Source organism: Vitis vinifera, chromosome 19 (genome assembly GCF_030704535.1).
Source record: "Vitis vinifera cultivar Pinot Noir 40024 chromosome 19, ASM3070453v1".
Classification (NCBI taxonomy): domain Eukaryota; kingdom Viridiplantae; phylum Streptophyta; class Magnoliopsida; order Vitales; family Vitaceae; genus Vitis; species Vitis vinifera.
In genome coordinates, this window is record NC_081823.1 from 20,961,273 (window position 1) to 20,985,988 (window position 24,716).

General features: G+C 33.3%; 1 long non-coding RNA gene across 8 annotated transcripts; it reads left to right on the top strand.

Annotated features, from left to right (window-relative positions):
* Positions 1-10,460: 10,460 nt before the first annotated feature.
* On the top strand, positions 10,461-21,034 carry LOC104877716 (uncharacterized). Of its 8 annotated transcripts, XR_784703.3 has the most exons (9): positions 10,462-10,694; positions 11,696-11,761; positions 13,068-13,092; positions 14,898-15,073; positions 17,928-17,995; positions 19,307-19,600; positions 20,007-20,108; positions 20,260-20,348; positions 20,518-21,034. It is a non-coding gene; the product is annotated as an uncharacterized LOC104877716 (long non-coding RNA). The 8 variants fall into 8 exon arrangements; XR_002029033.2 differs by lacking the exon at positions 13,068-13,092 and having other exon boundaries at positions 10,461-10,694; positions 20,226-20,380; XR_784701.3 differs by lacking the exon at positions 13,068-13,092 and having other exon boundaries at positions 10,463-10,694; positions 17,907-17,995.
* Positions 21,035-24,716: the final 3,682 nt, after the last annotated feature.

Below are 24,716 nucleotides of genomic sequence, written 5' to 3' on the forward strand. Positions count from 1 at the left end.
AGAAGGGAGCTGGGAACCTCAAGGTGGAAGCCAACTTCGCAGCCTTGTGAAGATAGCTCGGTGTTGCGAAATAATTTCGCAGCCCTCTTGGGTGTCTGCGAAATCTCGCAGACACCATTTTTCTCCTGCGAAATGGTTCCTGAAGCCTCCTGAAGCTTGCTACCGACATTGGGAGATATTTTCCATTAGATTTTTGTTGTCTAAATCCCAAAATACTCCTTGTAAACCACCAATTACATGATTTCTTAGTTTTTAAGTTAGTAAAAAGACAAAATATCTATGTAATAATTAGTTTTATATTATGTTCATATATATACCTCTCGGGAGCCTGTTCTCAGGGAGGAGTTCCTTCTGTAACCGTTTGGGTAAGCAAGTAAAGGTCTTTTTCTTTCTACTACCTTACCTTCTCACTTTGTATTTTCATTTTATTACTAAGTTATGAATTCTCTGAGGAGTTTTCCCCAGAGAATGAGTAACTAAACCTCTAATTCCTTGGAGCTAAGGTTGCCGGGGAAGGTTCCAAGTGCAAGAATGCAAAGCTTTGTGGTTTTAGCTAGTAATGAAGAGGAAGTGAAATCCTTTAATGATTTCTATGTTTTTAGTTAACTTAAAACACCTTAGAGTCACCTGGGCCAACACTTGGTAAGGCAAGTGATTTCCAACCATGGAAATGCATTAGTTTACCCCTTGCGAGCCTCTGGTAGGTGACTTCAAGGTAGGATTTTCTAGAATAGCCAACACTTGATAAGCTTTTGGACTCCAAGGAGACATCCATTAGTTATCTCTTACGAGCTTTTGACGGGTAATCCAAGGTTAAAGATCACCTTGAATGGCTAAGGCTTAGTGAGAGGCTTAAACCATTGCAAGTTGCATCAGTGAGAGAATTAAAGTGAAATCTAATTGAAGGAGTCTCTGTACATCACCGGTTAGAGAATTGACTATATGTTGAATCTCTAATGCGAGGAAATGAACCATCTGACCAAAGCCGTGTCTTTTGCATGAGGAACCACCCCAGTGAACCTAAATCTCCAAGGAATGCTTTTCTTCCTAAATTATTCCAAACTTCTGTTAAGTTAGTTAGTTTAAGTCTCAACTTTTACCAATCAAAGTTTGTGTTTTACTTCTTAAGCTAACCATGAAATGAAACAAGACCAATTCACTTGGAATTGGTATCATTGATTGCTTGTTAGTCATTCCCAGTGAACGACCCTAGAGCCACTATACTATAGTAGCTTTTTCTTTGCTACCCTAGTGTATGGTGTTATAGGTAATAAATTTTGTTGATCACTTCCTCAATCAAGGAGCACCAGCTGAACACAAATTAGCTGAGACACCAATTGGGCACGAATCAACCATCACCCATTATTGTACACCCAAATTGCACGATAAGAGTCCACAAGTAACTGAACTTCCTTCTTGGCATCCTTTAAAAGATTAACCCGTAACTGATGGTAATTTGGACCCTTATATCTAGGACCAATTGCAGATATAACATCCAACATTGGCTTGAAGTAGAAAGAATTCACTGCATTAATAGGAATGCATGCATCATAAAAGAATCTCCCAACCGCCATATCTACTCTCCAAATAGCTTCTTTCCCAACTAGTACACTCCTCATGGAAGGTTGAGCTCCTTGAGTATTTCTTGGTGCAAAATACTTATCCATTGTTGATTTTTTCCTTTTTCCACTATTAGCTGCCATAGGACTTTGCATTTCTTGAACCTCTTCTTCACCTTTTGCCATATCCCCTTCAAATTGTGACACATTAGGACCATAAGGATTTCTACATTCATATGCTTCTTGGGTTGCTTTCTTAGAATTCACAAACTCTTGCAAAGAATTTTCCATTCGAAATCTTACATTAGGAGGAACCGATTTACATGGACCAATATCTCTTTTCACTCCAGCAAGATATTGTTTCATTCTATGAATACCCCCACCTTTTGTAATCTTTTTACAATACAAACAAATAAGAGTTTTCTTTCCATTTGCATATCTTTCTTCAGAAACATGCTCCTATGCAAGATCAGTCTTACTTATAGTTGATTGAGAATTGGTAGTTGAATCTTGACCAGGGGATGGAGTCAAGTTTGATTCCATTTTTTATTTCTCTATCAAATTAGAAACAAAAATCTCACATTAACGTAGAGAATGGAAGTCATCGACAATTTAATGATTTATAATCAAGTCATCAACAATTTATAACAATCACATATCAATAGGTAAATTTATGTAAAGGAATAATGGCCATTATAACAAACATGTTTTGATCCAATTATAAATTTATCTAAATTCTAAAGTAATTTTATAGAGATATATTGATGGGGTACAAGGAGCAAACCATGAGATTAGGACTTAAATTGTTGGAGTTAATATCTAAGGCTGTTGGGCTCAATTCAAACCACCTAAAAGACATGGATTGTGTTGAAGGGCTTGCCATATTGCATCACTATTATCTAGCATGTCCACAACCATAGCTAACCATAGGCACCACAAAGCATTCTGACAATATAGGGAAACGGAAACCACAATGAGAGACTATGTTCTCTATTGCTACTCAAAAGGGCTTAATGGGACTTGTGCTCTACCACATTTCAAGCTCAAAATTGGTCTAGCTTCAAAGTATAATTATTAATTAGTGATTACAAATCACAAGTTGGAAAATGACTACAAGCACCTAGCTCTGTTACTCATCATATTCCAACTTACACAATGTCAACAAGACAAACTGCAAGGAGACTCTAATAAACATTATAAACATTTTCATTGAATCCACCATGGCCGTGACATGGAAGGGAAGAGAGGAATCACAAGTTACAAGTGTTTTACAAGCCCGATCCACACAATTCCAAATACCATAAGCTGTATTGGTAAAAGGCGCACCTCACTGGGCAAACCCCATCACCTCCAAATGACGCACCTCACTTGGCAGTGGGCAAACCCCGTTACCCCACAATCGACTCAGCTCACTGGGCAAACTCCAACGCCGGGACAGGCTACCAACTAGGAGAGGGGGGGAGCTTTCCAATGCTGGCGATACCTGTGTAGGTGTCGTGGGCCACCGGCAGGCCGTCGGTGGGATCTGTCTTGGTGTCACGGCTAGGAAGCCTCAACGGCGGGCGGAGGAGAGGGGGAAAGCTTTCCAATGCTGGCAATACCTATGTGGGTGTCATGGGTCGCCGGCGGGACTTGTGTGGGTATCGCAAGCCGTCGGTGGGATCTGTCTTGGTGTCATGGCTGGGACGCGTTGACGGTGGGCGGAGAAGGAAAGATTAGAGTTTGGAGGTTGCAGCTTGCAGGTTTTGAGATTTTCATTTTGTTATATAGGACTCCAAAACGGCGTCGTTTTGATGTTGTTTTTTTTAAAAAAAAAAATTAAAATCATTTGAACCAGTCGATTCGTGTGGTTCACCGGTTTGACCGCCAGTTCAAGCGGTCCAACCTCGGTTCGATCCCCAGCCGGTCCAAATGACCGGACCAGATCGGAACAGTGACTGACCGACGGTCGGACCGGTCCGATTTTTAAAACATTGATAAAACTAAAATGTTATTTGATTTATTTAAATGGATATTTAAATGTAATATATATATATATATATATATATATATATATATATATATATAAAGAGTAATTGTGTATAATATAAAATAGTAACCATAAGTATTAAATGTATATAATATGTAAATGTACATTTAAAATGTTAAATAGTAACGGTATATTTAAATGTATATAACATATATTTAAATATTAAATGTATATAATATGTAAATTTACATTTAAAATGTTATATTATACACATTTAAATATCCATTTTAAAAAGAAAAGAACAATATAGTTGTAAGATATTAGAATATATAATAAAATAAAATAAATGAATTTAGTAATGGTTGTTAGTATTAAATTATTAGTTTTTTTTGCATATAATATTATTTAAAAAATATTAACATATAAGAAATATAAATAGAACATTATCTGAAATTATGAATTTATCTTATATATTTTTTAAAAATTAGTATTAGTTTTAAATTGTTGAAAAAGTTCTTGTAAGATATTGAGAGCTCAAAATAAAAATATAAATAAAAGTAGAAATAAAACTAAAATGCTATTTGATTTATTTAAATGTAAATAATATAACAATAAAAATAGTAATCGTGTATTCTTATTTTTGAAAAATATGTCTTTTAAAAAATAGATTTAGTAATGGAGAATGCACCATAATATTAATAAAATAGATTTCCAAAGTACATATTGTATATCAATAATTATCATAACGTTTATTGATGATGATACTTCTTTGTTGATCTTTTGAATAGGTTTGATAATGGACGATTACGCCACAGTGTTGTGTTATACTAGTGGTGAAATTATTGATTGTGAATTTGGGATATGTTATATTCGTCCTTGTGAGAAAGGTGTTTCAATTAATAATATGATAACATTTGACGAGTTAAAAACAAAATTGTGTCATTCTCTTACTATTAATCGTAGAGACACCAAGTTAAACTTCTTCAATTGATCATCACTTCATGCCAAGTAGCTTTACTACCCCAATGCATATTGAAGGTGTAGGTCCAAGTCAACAAATGGTAGCAAAGAACACCTCTTCTCCTACGCATATGCAAAGTTATGATAATTCAATGGAACCTATAGTTAGGGTAGATTTAGCAAGGGTCACTGATTCAATTGTAATGACAATTGAAAATCATGTTAATATTTTACCTGGAAATTATGATGACAATGTAGAGTTCTTTAATGAAGATGATGGTAATGAGGATATTATGGACATGGAGGATAATGAAAATACAGAAAAAGATGCATCATTGCTAGGTGGTGGTGAACATGATGTCTCTTCCCCAATATTTAGAAAATTGAATTGGGATGTAATTAACTCCTTGGTCAACAAGGATTTGACAACATGTAATGGATTATGGAATGAATCAGATGAATTGTTTAAGGGTTTGCGGTTTGAGAGTAAGGTAGACTTATAATATGTTGTTAAACGTTATTCCATATGTATGAATCAACTTTTGATTGTTATTGAATCTAAGCCAAATATGTGGGTTGTAAAGTGCAAAAAGTGGTTTGAGGGTTGTAATTGGAGGCTTTATGCATGTCGTCATAAATTTCATGGTTTGTTTAATATAGCAAAGTACATAGGTGCTCACACTTGCGTTTTCTCTAAACTATCACAAGGCCACTCACAATTAGACTCCACATTGATTGCACAAGAAGTTCAAAATGTAGTCCAAAGTGATCACACAATTTCAATTACTACATTATATCAAATAGTGAAAGATAAATTTGGTTATAATGTTCATTACAAGAGGATTTGAGAAGCAAAGAGAAAAACAATCATAAAGATATTTGGTGATTATGATGAATCTTACCAAGCTTTACCTAGGTGGATGAATATCGTTAAACTAACTAATCCTGTGACTAAGGTTGTTTGAAAGACATCAATATTAGTAGGTTGCAATAGAAATATATGTTTTATGCGTGTGTTTTGGGCTTTTGGGGCATGTGTTGAAGGATTTAAGCATTGTAGACTAGTAATGCAAATAGATGGTACCTTTTTATATGGAAAATACATAGGGAAACTTTTTATTGCAACATCAATCGATACTAATGGCCATATCTTCTCTCTTACATTTGCAATAGTTGAAGAGGAATCATCGGATAGTTGGTCTTGGTTTCTTTATACATTAAGGAGTTAAGTCACACAAAGAGAAGGCATATGTCTTATTTCTGATCGTAATGTAGGAAAACAAGTCATTGTTAGGGATCCTAGTGTTGGATGAAACCCCCTTTATGCACATCATTGATATTATCTTAGGCATGTGGCAAACAACGTCAATGATAAATATTAAGATGTTAAAAGACTTAGTGTATAAAGCTAGGTCTCAACACTAACCACGAAAGTATGAGTCATGTATGACTGAGTTAAAATGATTAGATGAGAAATGCGTAGAATGGTTTAACAGGTTGGACACGAAGAAATAGACTTTGGCATGTGATGGAGAACATTGGCATGGGTGGATGACTACAAATATTGTTGAATGCATAAATGGAGTGCTTAAGGGGCTAGAATGTTGCCCATCACTACTCTTGTTCGATTAACTTTCTATCGTTGTGTTTTATATTTCGAGACTCGTCGAACAGAGATACAAACTCAAATTGAAAATGGAAATTTGTACACTTCCTATGCCATTAACTAAATAACAAAATATGAGTCAAGGGCTAGTGGACACACTGTCAAAATCTTTCATCGTTCAAATGAGATATTTGAAGTGACAACTGCTCCCTATGGGTTTCATATGGATAAAAGAAACAATATACAAATTGTGAAGTTGAAAGAAGGAACATGTACTTGTAATAAATGGTAATCATTTGGTATCCCATGTTCACATGTGCTAGTTGTATGTGTACATGCTTAGATTGGAGAGAGGTTTGTGCTACATTATTAGGAGTGGTGCCTGAAGATAGAGATATATATGGACAAAAAATTCGTTTGACTTGGTTGATAGAGCATTTTCCTGCATTGGCACCTAATGCTGATGTGGAATCTGTGTGATGATATGCTAAGGCATTCATCTTACAGTTGATTGGAGGTTTTCTTTTTACGGATAAATCGAACAATAGGGTACATTTAATGTTTTTACCACTACTTGAGGATTTTGTAGTTATTGGTAATTATAGTTGGGGTAGTGTTTGCCTAGCTTGGATCAAGAGATGTGTCGAGCAACCCATATTAATGCACATGATGTATTAGGTCCTCTCATTTTGTTACAATTATAGATATGGGAGAGATTTCCCTTTATAGCACCTATGCGCTTACATTCGACCCTACATGATGGAGTACTACCACAACCACCTTTAAGCATGCGATATGTATTCAACCTTAGTTATAGCATATTTAAACACGTATATACATAAATAAACAATTATACAAACTTCTAATATATATATTTTTGTAGTTGGAGAGATGAGTTTTGTACTACTTTGATGTTTATGCATGTGTTACCCTAGTATAGGTATCTACTTGATTGACTTATGCCAGAGTAGGTGAGAAATTCATTATTTTGAATAATTTGTAATAAAAAAATTATTAAATAATGTGAGTCTTATTTCAAATTTAATTACAGATTATATGGGAGCCATATACTGATGATGTCATCTCTAGACTCCCAGATTATTGTACTATTGCCTCTAACTTGTGATTGAGTATTTCACCTTTTATCTGTTTACACATAGTGGAGTGGCATAGACTTGATCGTGTTTTAAGGCAATTTAGGCTACTATAGGATATTCCCGAGTAGTGCGATACCGAGTTGGGATTACATAAATATGATTTGAGAGGTCGACATGATTTGGATTGGATGACTATTCATTACTACTATATTCAAAGGTGGGAGGCTAGGTCTGATCATCTTACTAGAGCTGAGGTAGCATCCACTTCTTTCATGTATAACCACCCATATATGGTGTGATATTGTTCTATCACTCGTCTTTTTGTTACTCCATATGGATCTTTATGGGAGATAGTGGTAATTATAATGTCTTTTTATTTATTATTCTATTTTCTTTTAATTTGAAAAATATCTAACTTTTTATTCTTAATTCTTACAGAATCGCAGTTTGCAACAGATACATGTATGGACTAGTCTAAATTCTCCGAATATAGGTCATCATGATGAAATTCATCAATTATGTGCAACCACTTTAGAGGTTATACAAGAGGTTGATAGGTTGCTTATCCCTCCCAATGTCGTTGATACAGAGAGATAATCATCGGATGAGGAGGTAGTGATGAGAGATAGTGGGGTACAAACTAGAGGTGATAGGGTGCGGACTAGAGGTGGTGGGGTATGGACTAGAGGTGGAGGTGTACAAACACATGAAGGACATATTTCTAATGATCCACACTTCATTATCGATGATCCATCACTAGATTTTCCATCATCATCACCTCTATAGCATACTGCCTTCACTTTTCTACACCACTTGACCAGTCACTACCTCTTTCATCAGTTCCATCCATTGATGAGGGGGTGATACAGGAAGATGTTGGGACATCATTCATCTTGGAGTTATTGCATTCTCATAGTGATAGACCTTTCATGTACCTATGTCATCTAGTATCGAGGTGTCATTTACTCCACCTACAACACCACTCATTGCTTTGTCACCACAATTATCAGGACATCTATTTAGAGATGATGTGGCTACACAAATGCAATACTTTCCTACACCACTTGTTGAACAACAAGGACAAGGCCAGGTTTAAGATCAAGAACGTGGACGAGGATGAGGTCGATGACGAGGATGAGGAAATTTATCAACATAAGATGGTCCCTCAAATCAATCAGACATGGAAAGATGTCACCAACGCCCACAATGAAGAAGGAAGCCTCCTTTATGTGGCACACATTGATGACTTTTATATCTTTTATTGAATATAAATTGATGATACATGTTGCTCTTTTGTTGTTTGTTGGTTTATTTGTATTGATGATGCATGCTAACTTTTATTGGTTGTTAGTTTATTAGTGACGTATGTTAATTTATTGTTTGCTAATATTGAAGTTGACATCTAGTAATGTTGAATTTTAATATTTTAGCTTTGTTGGTATTCATCTTTATTATTTTGTCAGTTGTTAGGATATTTGTTGGTTTATTAACTTATATATATGGACAAGGTATTGGTTTTTTTATTTATTCATAATAGTAGTTGAACTTTGATCATTTAGTATTTGAATATGTTTGATTGTTTAGGGATTGAATATATTAATACAAGTTGTCGATTACTTAGGATTAAAATATTAATACAAGTTATTGGTTGATATATATATATATATATATATATATATATATATATATATATATATATATATATATATATATATTATTTGTTGATGGTTCATATAAACAAGGTTGTTGATTTTTTGCATTCACGATAATAATTGATTTTTTTTATCATGATTGATATTTTATTAATTGTTGGGTTGTTTGTTGGTTTTTTAGCATTTACATGAACAATGTTATTGGTTTTTTATAATTGTGATAGTATGTGACTTTAATTCTTTAATATTAAAAACATTTAATAATTAAGAAAAAAAAAAGCAATGATGTTTATATTTATAATATAGTGTATTTGAATTTCAAGGATTTTATTTGGATATATAGTTTTTGAAAAAAATGATTTCTTTTTTTTTTTCTATTTTTTTTATTGATTTTCTAGGAACCTATGTCATTAAAAATTGAAAAAAAAATTTATATAACCAAACAATATTTTATTTTTCTCAATTTTTTCTTAAAAAAATAGTTCATCATTTCTAATTTTAAGTATATTAAATTATTTTTAAAGAAATATTTTATTATTTTTTCAAATTACTTTAGTTTCTTATCATTTATAATTACTAAATAAAATATTTTAATATACAAATGATTACTATTTCTTTTTAAATTGATTAATACTCAAAAAAAATTATATCACTTAATGCTGAAATTTTTATTGAAATTCGATTTTTTTTTATATATTTTATTCCTTTTACATGAAATTTGAAATTAAGGATTAATATTTTTAATTTTAAAATTTAAATAATAAAATTAATTTAAAAATTAAAACAAAAAAAATTATTTATTTTGTAAATAATTATTTAATAAATTAATAACAAATTTTTTTTTTTATAAAATCATTTTTAACATGAACAAAAAGTAATAGATAAATATTATTTATCTTATAAATAGAAAACAATATCATACTAAACTAATTTATTAGTTTTAATCAATTAAATTAATTTAAAGAAAAAATTGAAGATTAAGAACAATTAAAATTATTTAATTTATTTATTTTTTTATATTTTATTCCTTTTACAATGAAATTTTAACCTAAAGATTAATATTTTTAATATTAAAATTTATATAATAAAATTAATTTAAAAATTAAAACAAAAAAAATATTTATTTTGTAAATAGTTATTTAATAAATTAATAACAAATTTGCTTTTTAAAACTCATTTTTTCACATAAATTGATAATAGGTTTTTTTTTTAATTGCAAAGTGAAATAAAAAAAAAATAATAGTTAATATTATTTATCTTATATTAAATTTAGTAAATAAAATTAATTAATTTTATAATATATATTTATAATAATTGTATTATTGTATAAATGTATTAGGGAATGGAAAAATAAATTCTTGAAGAGACAATATCTCACTTTTTGTTTTTTTTGTTGGGAAAGTTGTGTTTCGGAGGCCCATTTCTCAATATTATTGTTTTGAAAACTGAAGTTTGTGTAACTCAAGAGATGTCCACTATTTCAAAAAAAAAATTTCCTTTTCATGCACTATATACTGTTTGTAATTGCATTTTCGAAAATACCCCTTCTTGCATACCTGTCAGCAGCCATCCCCCTCTCCATGTCACCGGAGCATGTGCTTTTAATAAACACAAAAATCTAAAACATAAAAGTTATCAAATTTGCAAAACCCAACCAACCCGATAAAGTTAGAAATTTGGGAAAACTCTGTCATTTCCTCTCATTTTGCCCTAACCCATCTATAGTTTCCAAAAACCTTCAACGAAGCCAAAGTTGAGCCATTTCTTCATCTTTATTCATCAAATGTGCAATATTTTGAAGGTTTCTAGAAACCGAAGTGGAACTTCCTCTTCCTTTTGGATTAATCGCAGGTGAGTATTCCATTTAAGGATTTGTTTGGCTGTTGAGAAGAAATTTGGGCCGAATGTTGTTTTGCATTGTTGACGACCCTGTGATTTAGAATATTTGGGGTTTTTATTTTTTTTAAATCTTAAATATTTATGTTTATTAGACGATTGTTTGTGGGGAATCGTTAAGGAAAAAATTTGAGAACTACCAGTGTTTGAAATATGGAGAAATATTTCGGTATTTATGGGTATTTTATTCCATATTTTCGGGAAATTTCCCGATATGTCCTACCAGCTGAGGCCATGCAAGATGCAAAATCTGTCCAAAGTTTTGTTTTTTTTTTTTAAAAACCATAAGATGCTATTTGGTAATCTGATCACAATTTATAGGCAAATGTGGTATTTTTCAGCTTGGCTCAAAAATCGTGGATTTAGGTTTTGTGAAATTTAAATCCAATGGCACAAAAGCAAATAGACCCCTAAAACAAATCCAAAAAACACAGGGAGGAAAAAAAAAAAAAGCAATTTTTTTTCTTTTCCTTAGGGGTTTTGCATGGATTTTCTTGGAAATCAAACAAGGATGAATTATCCCGGAAATAAAATGGGGGATGGATTTTCTTGGGAATCAAACGGGGGTTTCAAAAAAAAATATTAATAAGGTGATTAGATTAGTACCTGCGAGGATTGAGAGTGGGAGAGGAAAATAGGGCCTTTTTAGAGATTCTGTTGTCTGGAGGGCAACTTCAGAAAAGGGCTCCTTCATGGCTGAGCGAGAGAAGTGGGTCACCCTTTTGAGTTTTAGATTTAGTATGAAAAAAAAAGGGGGGAAAGAAATGATGAGAACAATTTGCTCCATATAAATAATTATTATTTATTAATTATCCATCTTAATTTTTATTAAATCGGCTGATAATATATTGTGTCTTTTGCTTTTTTTGTGGTATAGTATCTGTTGGTTTTTTATTTCTCCTTATTTGGTTCATTCTATATTTTTCTGTTCAACTAAAGCCCTAGTTTCCACACAGAGGGGTGCATCAAACAGCAAGTTCCTCAACTATTTAAACAAACACATACTACCTGTTTTTGATAAGGTAATACTTTGACCTTGTGTTCTCTGATGATATAAACATGTTGACTTGGATTTTCTAATCTTCCATGTGATACCTATTTTGTACTTTTTGTATTAGTTTTGAAATTTGATGATTCTCTTTGCCCATTTTTTTGGGTTGGCAAACTTTTGAATGCAACTATCATGCAAGGGATATTGAACTTTTTAGTGTCTCTAGAATAGGTATTGTTTGAAGTGTTTGTGTCTTATATTTGATAGAAACTGAAATGGATGCATGAGCCATTTCTATTTACGTTATGGTAATAACTATAGATACAATATATGTTTTTCTAACTACTTACAAGTGTTCAAAGGTACTTAGAAATGCATACACAATTCATGTTCATGCTGCTGCAAATGGTGTATTCAATTCTTTTTCTATTATATACATATATTTTCCCTGGAAAAGGATAGTACAATGTATTCCATAAAGAAAATGAAAGAATTCAGCTTACAAGTGGTTTGCGCTGTCATTAAACTGGAGTAAAAGGAACACTAGACATATAAACTACAAAAAAGAAGAAATTCCTTGAAAAATTCTAGCTCTTTAGAAGCCCCTGTGGTGAATGGACAGTTGTTCCTGTTTTGAGGGAAAAAAAACATGAGAAATGCCAAAAGCGCCCTAAATTACACAGGGAGTGTACAAAGGGCGCCTAAAGCACCACCAATAAAAACAAAGGGAGACTAACAAAAAATTGCACCCATGAAGAAGACCATATCCAATCCACAAAAGCTACAATAGAGGAAGAGCCTAGACCTATAAACAATTTGGACCACGTTTTTAATACATGTTTTTTTTTTACCCATGAAAAAAATAAAATAAAAAAATTCCTGTTTTGGATGCTCGCTTTATACCTGTTGGATCATGAGGGGTGTGGAATCTATGTAGAGTGAAAGCATAATAAGGCAATGTGGCATTCAGAAACCTTTTTTTGATGGCAAAGAAATCTAATGATGGAAGATATCAAAACTGTTAGGAAGTTGTACGAATTTGAATGATTATGTGATTTTTGTCTCTATGATACAAATGATGTGAAAAATCAATTTGTAATTGGTTAAGGGAACATTTATGATGTAGGATAGAAGAAAAGAAAAAATATTGTAGGATAGAAGGTAAAAAACATGGGTAGGAAGGGAATATATGGGAAGAATGGAAAAAACACTGTGAAATGGAAAACAATTATTTATTGTTCAGAATTAATGAGAGCATTTGTAACAACCCCTCCACCACTTTTTCTTTTCTCTCCCTAATTTCTTAAATCTCACATTTAATTTCTATTTTTATGCAGTTGGTACAACAGTAACTAATCTGAGGTAATTATCCTCTTTTATGATAGACTACTTAACTTGTTTGAAGAGCTTGAGTTGAGATGTGAAGTGATGGAAGAAATTTGGGTGAGCATGGCAAAGTTCATTAATAGGTTGAGACCCCTATTAATGAACTTAGGTTTGTGAAATTTAATTCCAATGGCACAAAATCAAACAAACCCCTATAACACATCCAGAAAACACAGGGAGGAAAAAATAAAACAATTTTTTTTGTTTTCCATGGGGGTTTACATGGATTTTCTCGGAAATCAAACGAGGATGAATTTTCCGGGAAATCAAATGGGGGATGGATTTTATTGGGAATCAAACGGGATGGATTTGCTTGGGAATGAAACGAGGGTTTAAAAAAAAAAAAAAATTAATAAGGTGATTAGATTAGTACCTACGAGGATTGAGAGTGGTAGAGGGAAATAAGGCCTTTTTTGGGATTCTATCGTCTGGAGGGCAACTTCAGAAAAGGGCTCCTTCATGGGTGAGCGAGAGAAGTGAGTCACCCTTTTGAGTTTTAGATTTAGTATGAAAAAAAAAGGGAAAGAAATCATGAGAACAATTTGCTCCATATAAATAATTATTATTTATTAATTATCCATCTTAATATTTATTAAATCAAAACCGTGGGTTGGGTTCAATCCCTACTACCATTGGACTATGATACTCTTTGATAATATAAATTTAATTTAAATTTGTTAAGGTTCATCATTAAAAAAATATAATTCTAATAATTTTATTTTAAATAATATTTAATTGATTAATAAAAAAATAAAAAGCAATGTTTTGGACATTATTTTTTGGCATTTTGGAGAATGAAAAACTGTTTTGAACGTAAAATGTTGTGAAACAATTGTCAAGAAGAGGGCACTTCCCTTGTAGTTGTGATGCATGGACAGTTGTTCCTGTTTTGCAGGATACAAAGAAGCCATGAAGGTTCAACTCTAAATGTTTTAGGATTTGGGATTTACTTTGGGGGAACTTTTTAGACTGCAACCATCTCCATTCATTTCTTTTTATGAGTTTCGACTAATAACAGTGAATTTCTTGTGGAGGCATGGTTCCATAATCTTTCAATTTTGTCTAAGGAAAACACAAACCATGTTAAACGGTCCCCTGATTGCAAGTGAAATTGTTCACTATTCTTTTTCCCTTTCTATTTGTATCTCTTTTTCTCCTTCAGAATGTTTTTCAAACATTTTTTTGCCTTTCTCACTATAATTTGTACACCTTTTTACATATTTTCATACAATTGATTATTCTTCATGTTTTAAAAAGACTCAATCCGCAGTGTTAGTTGTTTGGCTCATCACTTCAATTAAGGATTTGACATTTCCTTTTCAAATAAAATATACATAGTAGTTAGAAGGATCATTTAGGTACCCTGAATTAGCTCTCCTTATCCAACTAAAAAACTGCAGAAGAAAGCATTTTATGCCTTGATGGCATGGAGTTTTGTAGAAGTTTCTTCATTAAACTAACATTACGAGGCACCAATCACACACACATAGCTTTGGAATGGCTACTAGGTCACAAGATGTCAAGCATTATAATTCCTTGTTCAGTGCTTGAGGGGATGTGATTCTGAGAATACCAAAGAAAAAAAGGAAGTTGCCTGAAAGATATGGTTTAAAAAGTCTGGTTGAAATTAGTGAAAGGAATAGTATAGAATATGTACTACGTGTCTTTATTTTATCCACGACTTGGTAAAATATAACCTCTTATGTGAGCTACTTTAGCTTTAACTATTCTTCTAGGGTTCTTAACCATATCTAGTTACAGTACGATTTTTAATGTTGTAGGCATGCAACAAAAATAGACAAACTTGTTAAAGAGGAGACAACTTCTTGGGAAGCAGAAGAATACCTACTCATCCTTGGTTCTAAGTGGCTTATGAATTATTGGTGTCCCTGTTATCAACCCCTCTTGATGCCCATCATGCTGAAGTAGCAACTAGTGCGCAAGCCAAGTGTTACAGGTACACTTTGTTCTCATACTCCCTTACTTGAGTAGCCTATGTACGGACCATCTCTCTCATGTGAGAGTGAGCTCAATATAAAGGTCATTTTGCTGATATAATTTTATACTAGGTTCATCAAGCTGACCTGTTCTCAAATGTATGAATGATTACCTAATTTTCTGTCACATCTCTTGTGAACCACCCAGTTCCTTTTCTACGAACCTACAAAAAAATGACACCCCTATCAGTTATGTACAATTGCAAAATGGACTAGTGACCTCAAATTTATTCTATATCTAGAAATTTCCCATTTGGGGCTTTTATGCCTTGTGGGGGTAGTAGATAACATGCATGGGGTTTTTGGAATATGATCCAACAATAACCCTAAAGAATAGACATAGGAACAAGGTTCCCACATGGTAAACCTTGTTGTTTATGAGTCATGGATTTTCAAAAGTCCGTGTCATACCTGGTATAAGTGTTCCTTCATTGATAGATGTTTAATTATTAGTGGGACCTTAAGGTCACAATCATAGTCATCATCCACTGATTCCTTCCAATAACAACATTAGTTAAGGATTCTTGCAATGTGTATGTGTGAATAAGACACACCCATCAATTTATGATCATGGATTTCAAGCTTAGTGGGTGAAAGCTAAGATTGAAATTATTTTCAGTCTAGAGCCCAATTATCTATTAGACCATTTTGTACATTGGTGAAAATGCAAATAGATGATAGAATGATAAATAAATGGTGGAGAGGAGTGTAGATTTGTTAACAAAGATTTTAGGGTTATAAGATGAGTTAGTGGACTTTTTGCGCATGTAGGGAGTTGGAAGAGGTTTATTTGGATACTGCATCTTGCACTCTTACACAACTGCATATTTGTCAACAATTTCTTTAGTCACTTCAAATAAGTGGAATGTAGTAAGTGCACCCAGGGCTTTTTCTCTTCTTCTTTCTGCTCCTCTTCCTTCCTTTCCTTTTTTTGTTTTGATAGTGAACTACCATTCTCTGCATTATTGCTTAGAATCAGTCCCTAATTCATTTACTTCATTCGTTGTGTTTGAAATCAAAGTAAATTCATTGAAGTCTTAATTATGTTATGTTTGGTTGTTGAAAAAATAAACATGCAGAAAAATTATATTTTTTGTGTTTGGTTTTTGAAATATGAAAAATTAAATATAATTAAAATTAGTAAAGAGATTTATATATTTTAAAATTATTTAATTTTCATATAAATGAGGAAAAATGAGAGTTACAGCTTGGATATATTTCTTAATTTTTTTATATATAAGAATTATCTATTAAAATTTCTTTATATTTTGAATATTTTTTTTTTTTTGGAAATTTATAATTTGAGATAGTAAAAATATTGGATATCTCAATTTATTTAAATAATTTTAAAAATCATTACATTTTTAAGAACTTTTGTATCTCATATAAAAAAATATTAATATTTTTTATTTTTAAAATTTATGACAAGAAGTATAATTAGATAGATATTAAGTTAGGGGTGCAACTTGGGTAGAATACGGACCCAACCTGTAGACTTGGACAATCATTTTCAGTACTCGGATTGGGCAAAAATTAGGTTTTTTTTCCTGAACTTAATCAGGGCTGGGTTTAGGTCAAGGTTCAAACAACCTAAACCTAACTTGAACTTGATTTAATGTTTTTATAATATTTATAATGTTGTGAAACAATTGCCAATAAGAGGGCACTTCCCTAGTACTTGTGATGTTCATAACGATTTTAAAACGAAAAAACAGGGGGGAAATTAAACTCCTTAATCCTTAAAGTACCAACTGAAATATCAAATGAAATCTACAAAAGAAAGGCTTCCATTTCTTACTGATGTAGTAGACCATTCAACAAAAAATTCAGGAAAACATTTTTCAGCTACAATTCTGATTGATCAACATCATCAAAGATTGTTTTATTCCTTTACTTCCAAATACATCAAGATACGCATGGTCGGATCTTAAGCCATACTTCTCTCTTTCCTCTTGTAATCTCCTAGTCAACTATTCAATATGTCCTTAATTTAGAGAATTGCTTTATGCAAACTTTCAATCTTGTCCTCTCATAAATCTGTGTTCCATTTGTCTCTCTACCAAACATGATCTTAGATTCTGAGACTGTTCACCAATCCTATATAGAATATCACATGCCTGCACTATCTATTAGTAAATACAGCTTCAAGTTCATATTGGATACTTACCACAATATGTTGCAGAGACTATATTATATCTGCATATACCTAACAAATTAATTCAACTAGTCTTTGATCCAGCTACTTCATTGGTACTGCTATATGAATCCTTCGTTGCCAACCAACTTCATGTTTGGTTCAACCCTTCACTGTCATGTTGTTTCTAGCCACCTCTACTCGCATGCTTAATGGTCAATAGTTGAACATAATATTTTGAGTGATAGAATCTGCATAGTCAGGGTATATGCTGTAATTTGATTGAGATTTGTTTATATTAGCTTCTAGATTCTTTCTTGTTGGTTCTTTCTTCTTAAAAGTTGTCTTCAATGCTTATTCTGGCCTCCCTTTTCATAGCCCTTGAAACCTGGTTGGCGTAGCAAATTGTTGGGGGTAGGATCTTAGTAGGTTTCCACTTTAATTTTCAGGAGAGAGCAAAAATGTTACCTATATAAAATGTTTATTTTGTTGTCATACTTATTAATAAACATAAGTGACTTTAACTTTTTCTTGTTCAAACATACCTGAAGAGCCCTATGTTATTTACAATAAACATTAATCCTTCTTAGCTTATTCATTATGTATTGTATCTAGCTTTTAAATTCCTCCCCTGTCCCTTTTTCTCTTCCTATTCTCAGCTTCTCCTTGTTGGACTACAGATATATACGGACTTTTTGAAGAAACCAACATTCTAGCATTCATAGATTACTTGGGAATTGTTTTTGAGGTATTATCTTTTTCCTATACTCCTTCTTTCTTCTCTGTGTGTCTGTCTCTGTCTCTCTCTCATTTTCTTGCGAGAACATCATGCAAATGTAGGGAAAACCCATAATTATTGTGATGTTTCTGCAATCAACTTTTCTTCCTAACTGTGCAACTATTATCATTTGTTATGTTCACTAAGACAATAACTTATTTGTTTATAGTCACCCCCATTAATCACTCATTGTTTACCACATATTTTTGGTTTGTCTTTGTCCACCAAAATTGCTTTCAATTTCTTACCTTGAAAGGATGAGGTGATTGAATATTAACTTTATGAACGAATTTGATGCATTATACAAATTGATTTAAAAAAAAAAACTATAATATGGGATTTATTGAAATCTTTGTGAAGATACGATGGACTTTTCACTTTCGAATCAAGGTCCATGTATAAACACATTAGGCCTAGGTATACACCTACAAAGTTAAGATAGGAAGTTATGTACATGAGAGTGAGAGTGAGAGTCATAGAGTAATTGCATCAAAAGAATGTCCCTCTTCAATATGTGGGATCATTTAACTATTAATGTCTTGTCCCTAGTCAAAGGTACTTTTCGATAACTGTTATAAGATGTAATTATGTTTTTAGGATGATGAGGAATGGAAGTGGAAAGAAACATAGAAAATCGGTTGGAGATGAGGACATGGGAAAGGTGGGTAGGGAGGAAGCCACCATTCATATTCCTTAAGCAACTTCATGGCATTAGATTATGGATACATGTATATATTAGGGACTTGAATATAGAAAGGGGCCCTTCATTCCATGCTCCTTCGTTTCCTCTATGTCTTTTGTGTCACTAAGAAAAAAATCTTAGGCGTTCAATTACCATCACATGGCCTGAGGATAAGAGCAATGTAACACTTCTAATCATGGCTGCTGGACAAAGGGATGTGATCATAACACATTCTCATCATCACTCAAACTGTATAGTTTAATTGTTCATATTTTGCTTGTTTGTAAATTTAGGCATGACCAATACTAGAGCTCTCTAAAAACTATATAGATACATCATAATTGGTTTTTTGTGTTTACCATTTTTACTTTGGCCACCCATTGCATACTTGGTATATATTTGGCTTCTACCCCCTCTTCTGCTTGTTGATGCTTTTGGTTTTAATTCAATGTTGTTTAGAGTTATGCGCACGCTATAGGTTTGGTTTTGACTGTGATATATCTCTACTTTTAAATAATTTATGTTGTTGAAAGTCATCCAAAAAGGGGATAGTGGTGTTTGTTTTTATTTTGTTTTATTAATTTGGATCCTAAATGCAGGTTACTCCTAGTGATACACCATACACTTCTGCCAGTATTTTTGAAGATTTGATTTTGTAACCAGAGCTGTTGAGGGGGATTTATGATGAGATGAAGTTTGAGAGGCCTAGTAAAATTGGGGCAATCAGTTTGCCTATGATTTTGACTCCTCCTTACAAAAATGTAATTGCTCAAGCTAACAATGGTTTTGCCAAGACGACTTGTTTTGTACTTGGAATGTTGACTCGTGTTGATCCAAAGTTGCAAGTCCCTCAGGCCCTTTGCATTTGTCCTACAACAAAATTGGCAATATAGGTTATGTTCCTCTTTATTATTATTACTATTATTATTATTTGAAAATTTTTTTTATGTTGTTTTTTTCTTTGGAAAATTTATATTCGAGGGAATTACCTTTCCAATAAAAAATATTCAAGCATAAAAGTAGACTTTTTCCTAGAATCACAATTAAATACATATGAACTAAGCCAATAGATTAGTGTCCTTGCGAGTTTTGACAAGAGAAGACACACACTAGAATGAATACCCTGTGAAGTATTTTATTTTTTTATTTTTTTTATTTTTGACAAGTACCTTGTCAAGTGATTTTGATAGTTTATTACTGAAAACTTTATACCAGAATTATATCCGCTGAAACATATAGAGGCTTACTGTTTGAATATTTGAGCATTTAGGCTTTATCAGTGAAAATTTAATGGTGCAGAATCTGGAGGTGGTTCGTAAGTTGGGAAAGCACTGATAAAAGAAGAACAAGAAAAGACTAAGGTTCTCCTCATTAATTCAATCTCACTTGCACATGCCAGTTGTAAGTTCTTATTTCTTGGATGGTTTGGATCTTTATGTTAAAGTTATTAGTTTCATGTGAAAGAGCTACCATCATACTATTGACTTCTTTTTTTTGTTGTTTTGTGAATTTCATTAGGTGCTTATGTTTTCTGCTACTTTCAATGATACAGTTAAAAATTACGTTACAAGAAAAGCTTCCTACCATAAAATGTTTGTAAAGAAAGAAGAACTATCCTTGTAGTCTGTGAAGCAGTGTAAGGTGAAAATCATTTTGGGGTTCAAATAGTAGAGGTCAAGTCTCCTTTATGATTGATTTGGTTGAGCATTTATTTGTATAGGATAGTAGAAAATTTTGAAAAGATTTTGGAAATCATCTGGAGTACTACATGTTTGACCAAACCAGGCCATGATTTTGGTGTGTTGTGTAGGACAACATGCATCTATATCGATTGAGGTTGGTCGTTACCTTGGTTACTAGTGCGGCAAACAATGCTAGAGAGAAGGTCATGAAGGCATGTCCAATGTGATTAATAGAGGCCACTTGCAACATGGAAGGTCACTGATGGCACCTTACTTGCATGAGAGTGGGGCTGGTGGTGTCGGCAGTCCATAATCAGAAGGTGGAGCCCTCTATGCTATTGTGATGCTCAAATCAGTTTTAGGTTGCACTATTATAATCAGAAGGTGGAGCCCTCTATGCTATTGTGCCCATGTTGGTTGTGGTCTCGCTAACAACCTTCATCCTTTGGGTCATTGATTGTTAGAAACTGAACACCATGAATTGTGTATGGATGCCTGTGCGAGTTTGTCAGTTGGGTTCCTTCAGTGTTGATTATGTTTTCTTCTATAATGTAATTTTGGAGTTCCATTTTCGATTGCTTGTAACAGTTCTTTGAAGAAACCTTCTGAAATAGTATACGAATCTCCTGTGTTTTAGATGTTTAACATTCCCCCATTGATGCATATATTCTTTCAATAGCTAATGGGAAAGACTGTTTTACTCTCATGTCATTGTTTTTCGAGACATCTGGTTATAATTATGGATTAGCGGTAAACTAGTTCGAGTTGTGAATGAAATATCCTTCATACTCATATTGCAATATTGCATTGCATTTTCCAACAAAATTGTAGAAATGTTAACACAGATTGGCAATTGGGTATCTACTAACTGCTTCATATATTTTCATGAAAGCTATGAAACAAGTGTCAAAAGCAGTAGTCATAGAGAAGTCCCATACCCAGCAACATATATTTCAATGATACATAGGAAACTGGAGTACAACAAAGCTCATGATAAAGACCACTCTGTACAGTAGATTTGGTAAATTGAGAGCTTAGTAGCTCATTGTTCTCTGCCTTTCAGTTAGGTTTTATGTTCTCTGGCTTTCTGTTGCTTTTAGTGTGAGTGGGTATGGAATCAAATTTGAGATTCACATCACGTGAATTTGATTTCGAAATCAAATGAAAAATCTAAAGTAATGATTTGATACTATATCAAACTTTCAATCCAAGTCTTCCAATTGCATGGTGAGATTTGAATCATTCAATGAAGGTACAAGCAAATGGAACGAATGGAATGAATGAAGGTACAAACAAATCGAGCGAAGATACAAATTAATAAAATTGAAATATGAAAAAAAAATATGGATCCATGACATAAAACAAATAGATTTGAGACTTATTTTGGTAAAAACACTTATGGTAGATTTGGTTGGTTGGTTATGTAAAGTCATTGGTATACTTGGTTGATTATATATGTAATATGCATATTTTAAGATATTATTTATTTTATAATATGATATCTATGAATATTATTTATAATACATACTAATATCAAAGATATCATGTTTGTTATTGTGCTAGTGTTTGAATGACCAAAGAAATAAAAATAGATGTGATAAAACATACTTCATCTTGGGATTTAGTTTTTGGATTTAGAAAAAATATAATAGGTAATTTTTGTTTCTTCATTAATATAAATAAACAAAATTACATTTACAAGTTTTTTTTGTTGTTGTTGTGTTAAGCGGGGCAACATGAAAAATAAATAAATAAAAGAGAAAATTTTAGAGAAAATAATTTATAATCCATGAGATATGTATATCTCATTGTTCTCAACAATATCATTAAATCTTTTTTATAAAGGATAACGAATGAGATGGATATGTTATTTCAGTTATTATTTTATTTTATTATGAAACGAAGGTGAGAAATGATGAGAGGTACAATATTATATCGTATCTCATTGTTAATCAAACATAGGATAAGGTATAAGTTCCATATAAAGGCCCCTCTCAACCTTTGGGCACCCATGCCATACTTCCTATATACTTAGGTTGTGGCACCCATGGCATACCAACCGTTGACTGAGCATTTTCTGTTTACCAAAGCTGATAATAATAATCACAGAGGTCATTGTTTGGGAGTTCTAATAAATACAGTACTACACATTGATATTCATAACACATTTCTAGCACCTATGTTTAGCTAGATATTACAATATGCAAAACACATGCTACAAATAAGCCAACAAAGAAAGTGATTACATTTGGATATGAAATAATTTGGAAGGAATGCTGATCATCCTCTGGAAGTTCAAACTTTGGTTTGCTAGTTGCTGAACTTTCATCACTTCTCTTCCATCTTGGTGCATAGAACACCCAAGATCAGACCGCTTCCTTTCTAGAAGTATATGATTTGTAAACACTCCCCTTATAAAGTAGGACATTCATTAGACATTCAGCCCATGAATTGTACACTCCATGTCTACGACCGACAAGCATTACATAGTATGTTTGATTATTCGTCATCTGATGACATAAATGCGGTTGGTTAATATTTCATAATGAAACAAGATATTTATAATGAAAATCATAGTATAATGAAATTTATAATGAATGTATGTACTACACATATGTGTACAACATTTGAGGATAATAACAAGCATATTAGGAAAAAATTTTAAACAAAATTTAGCACCTAAGGGCCCTTAAGGTAGTACTTAAGGTACAGTCCCAAAAAACCATTGGTGGACCACTTGAGCACAGAAGAGAACCACTTAATGGCATGGTCTAAGGGTCACAAAGGAAGACTTGAGGCTTGGGAGAGGTTGAGTTCAAGTTTAGCTAAGGTAGTACCTAGGGTCCCTTAAGATAATACCTGAAGGCCACTAGGGTAGTACCTAAAGGCCATTAAGGTAGTACCTAAGGTACAGTCCAAAAAAACCATTGGTGGACCACTTGAGCACTGAAGAGAACCACTTAATGGCATGGTCTAAGGGTCACAAAGGAAGACCCAAGGCTTGGGAGAGGTTAAGTTAAAGTTTAGCTAAGGTAATACCTAGGGTCCCTTAAGGTAGTACCTGAAGGCCACTAAGGTAGTACCTAAGGGCCATTAAGGTAGTACCTAAGGAATAGTACCAAAAAACCATTGGTGGACAACTTGAGCACTCAAGAGAAGCACATCATGGCATGGCCTAAGGGTCACAAAGGAAGACCCGAGGCTTGGGAGAGGTTGAGTTCAAGTTTAGTTAAGGTAGTACCTAGGGTCCCTTAATGTAGTACCTTAAGGCCATTATGTTGTACCTAAAGGCCATTAAGGTAGTACCTAAGGTACAGTACCAAAAAACCATTGGTGGACCACTTGAGCACTCAAGAAAAGCATATAATGGCATGGTCTAAGGGTCATAAAGGAAAACCCGAGGCTTCGGAGAGGTTGAGTTCAAGTTTACCTAAGGTAGTCCCTAGGGTCCCTTAAGGTAGTACCTAAAGGCCATTAAGGTAGTACCTAAGGAACAGTACCAAAAAACCATTGGTGGACCACTTGAGCACTCAAGAGAAGCACATAATGGCATGGCCTAAGGGTCACAAAGGAAGACTTGAGGCTTGGGAGAGTTTGAGTTGAAGTTTAGCTAAGGTAGTACCTCAAGGCCATTATGTAGTACCTAAAGGCATTAAGGTAGTACCTAAGGTACAGTACCAAAAAACCATTGGTGGACCACCTAAGCACACAAGAGAACCACTTAATGGCATGGTCTAAGAGTCACAAAGGAAGACCCAAGGCTTGGGAGAGGTTAAGTTCAAGTTTAGCTAAGGTAGTACCTAGGGTCCCTTAAGGTAGTACCTGAAGGCCACTAAGGTAGTACCTAAAGGCCATTAAGGTAGTACTTAATGAATAGTACCAAAAAACCATTGGTGGACAACTTGAGCACTCAAGAGAAGCACATCATGGAATGGTCTAAGGGTCACAAAGGAAGACCCGAGGCTTGGGAGAGGTTGAGTTCAAGTTTAGCTAAGGTAGTACCTAGGGCCCCTTAAGCTAGTACCTGAAGGCCACCAAGGTAGTACCTAAAGGCCATTAAGGTAGTACCTAAGGTACAGTACCAAAAAACCATTGGTGGACAAAATGAGCACTCAAGAGAAGCACATAATGGCATGGTCTAAGGGTCACAAAGGAATACCCGAGGCTTGGGAGAGGTTGAGTAAAAGTTTAGCAAAGATACTACCGAGGGTCCCTTAAAGTAGTACCTCAAGGCCATCAAGGTAGTACCTAAGGTACAGTACCAAAAAACTATTGGTGGACCACTTGAGCACTCAAGAGAAGCACATAATGGCATGGTCGAAGGGTC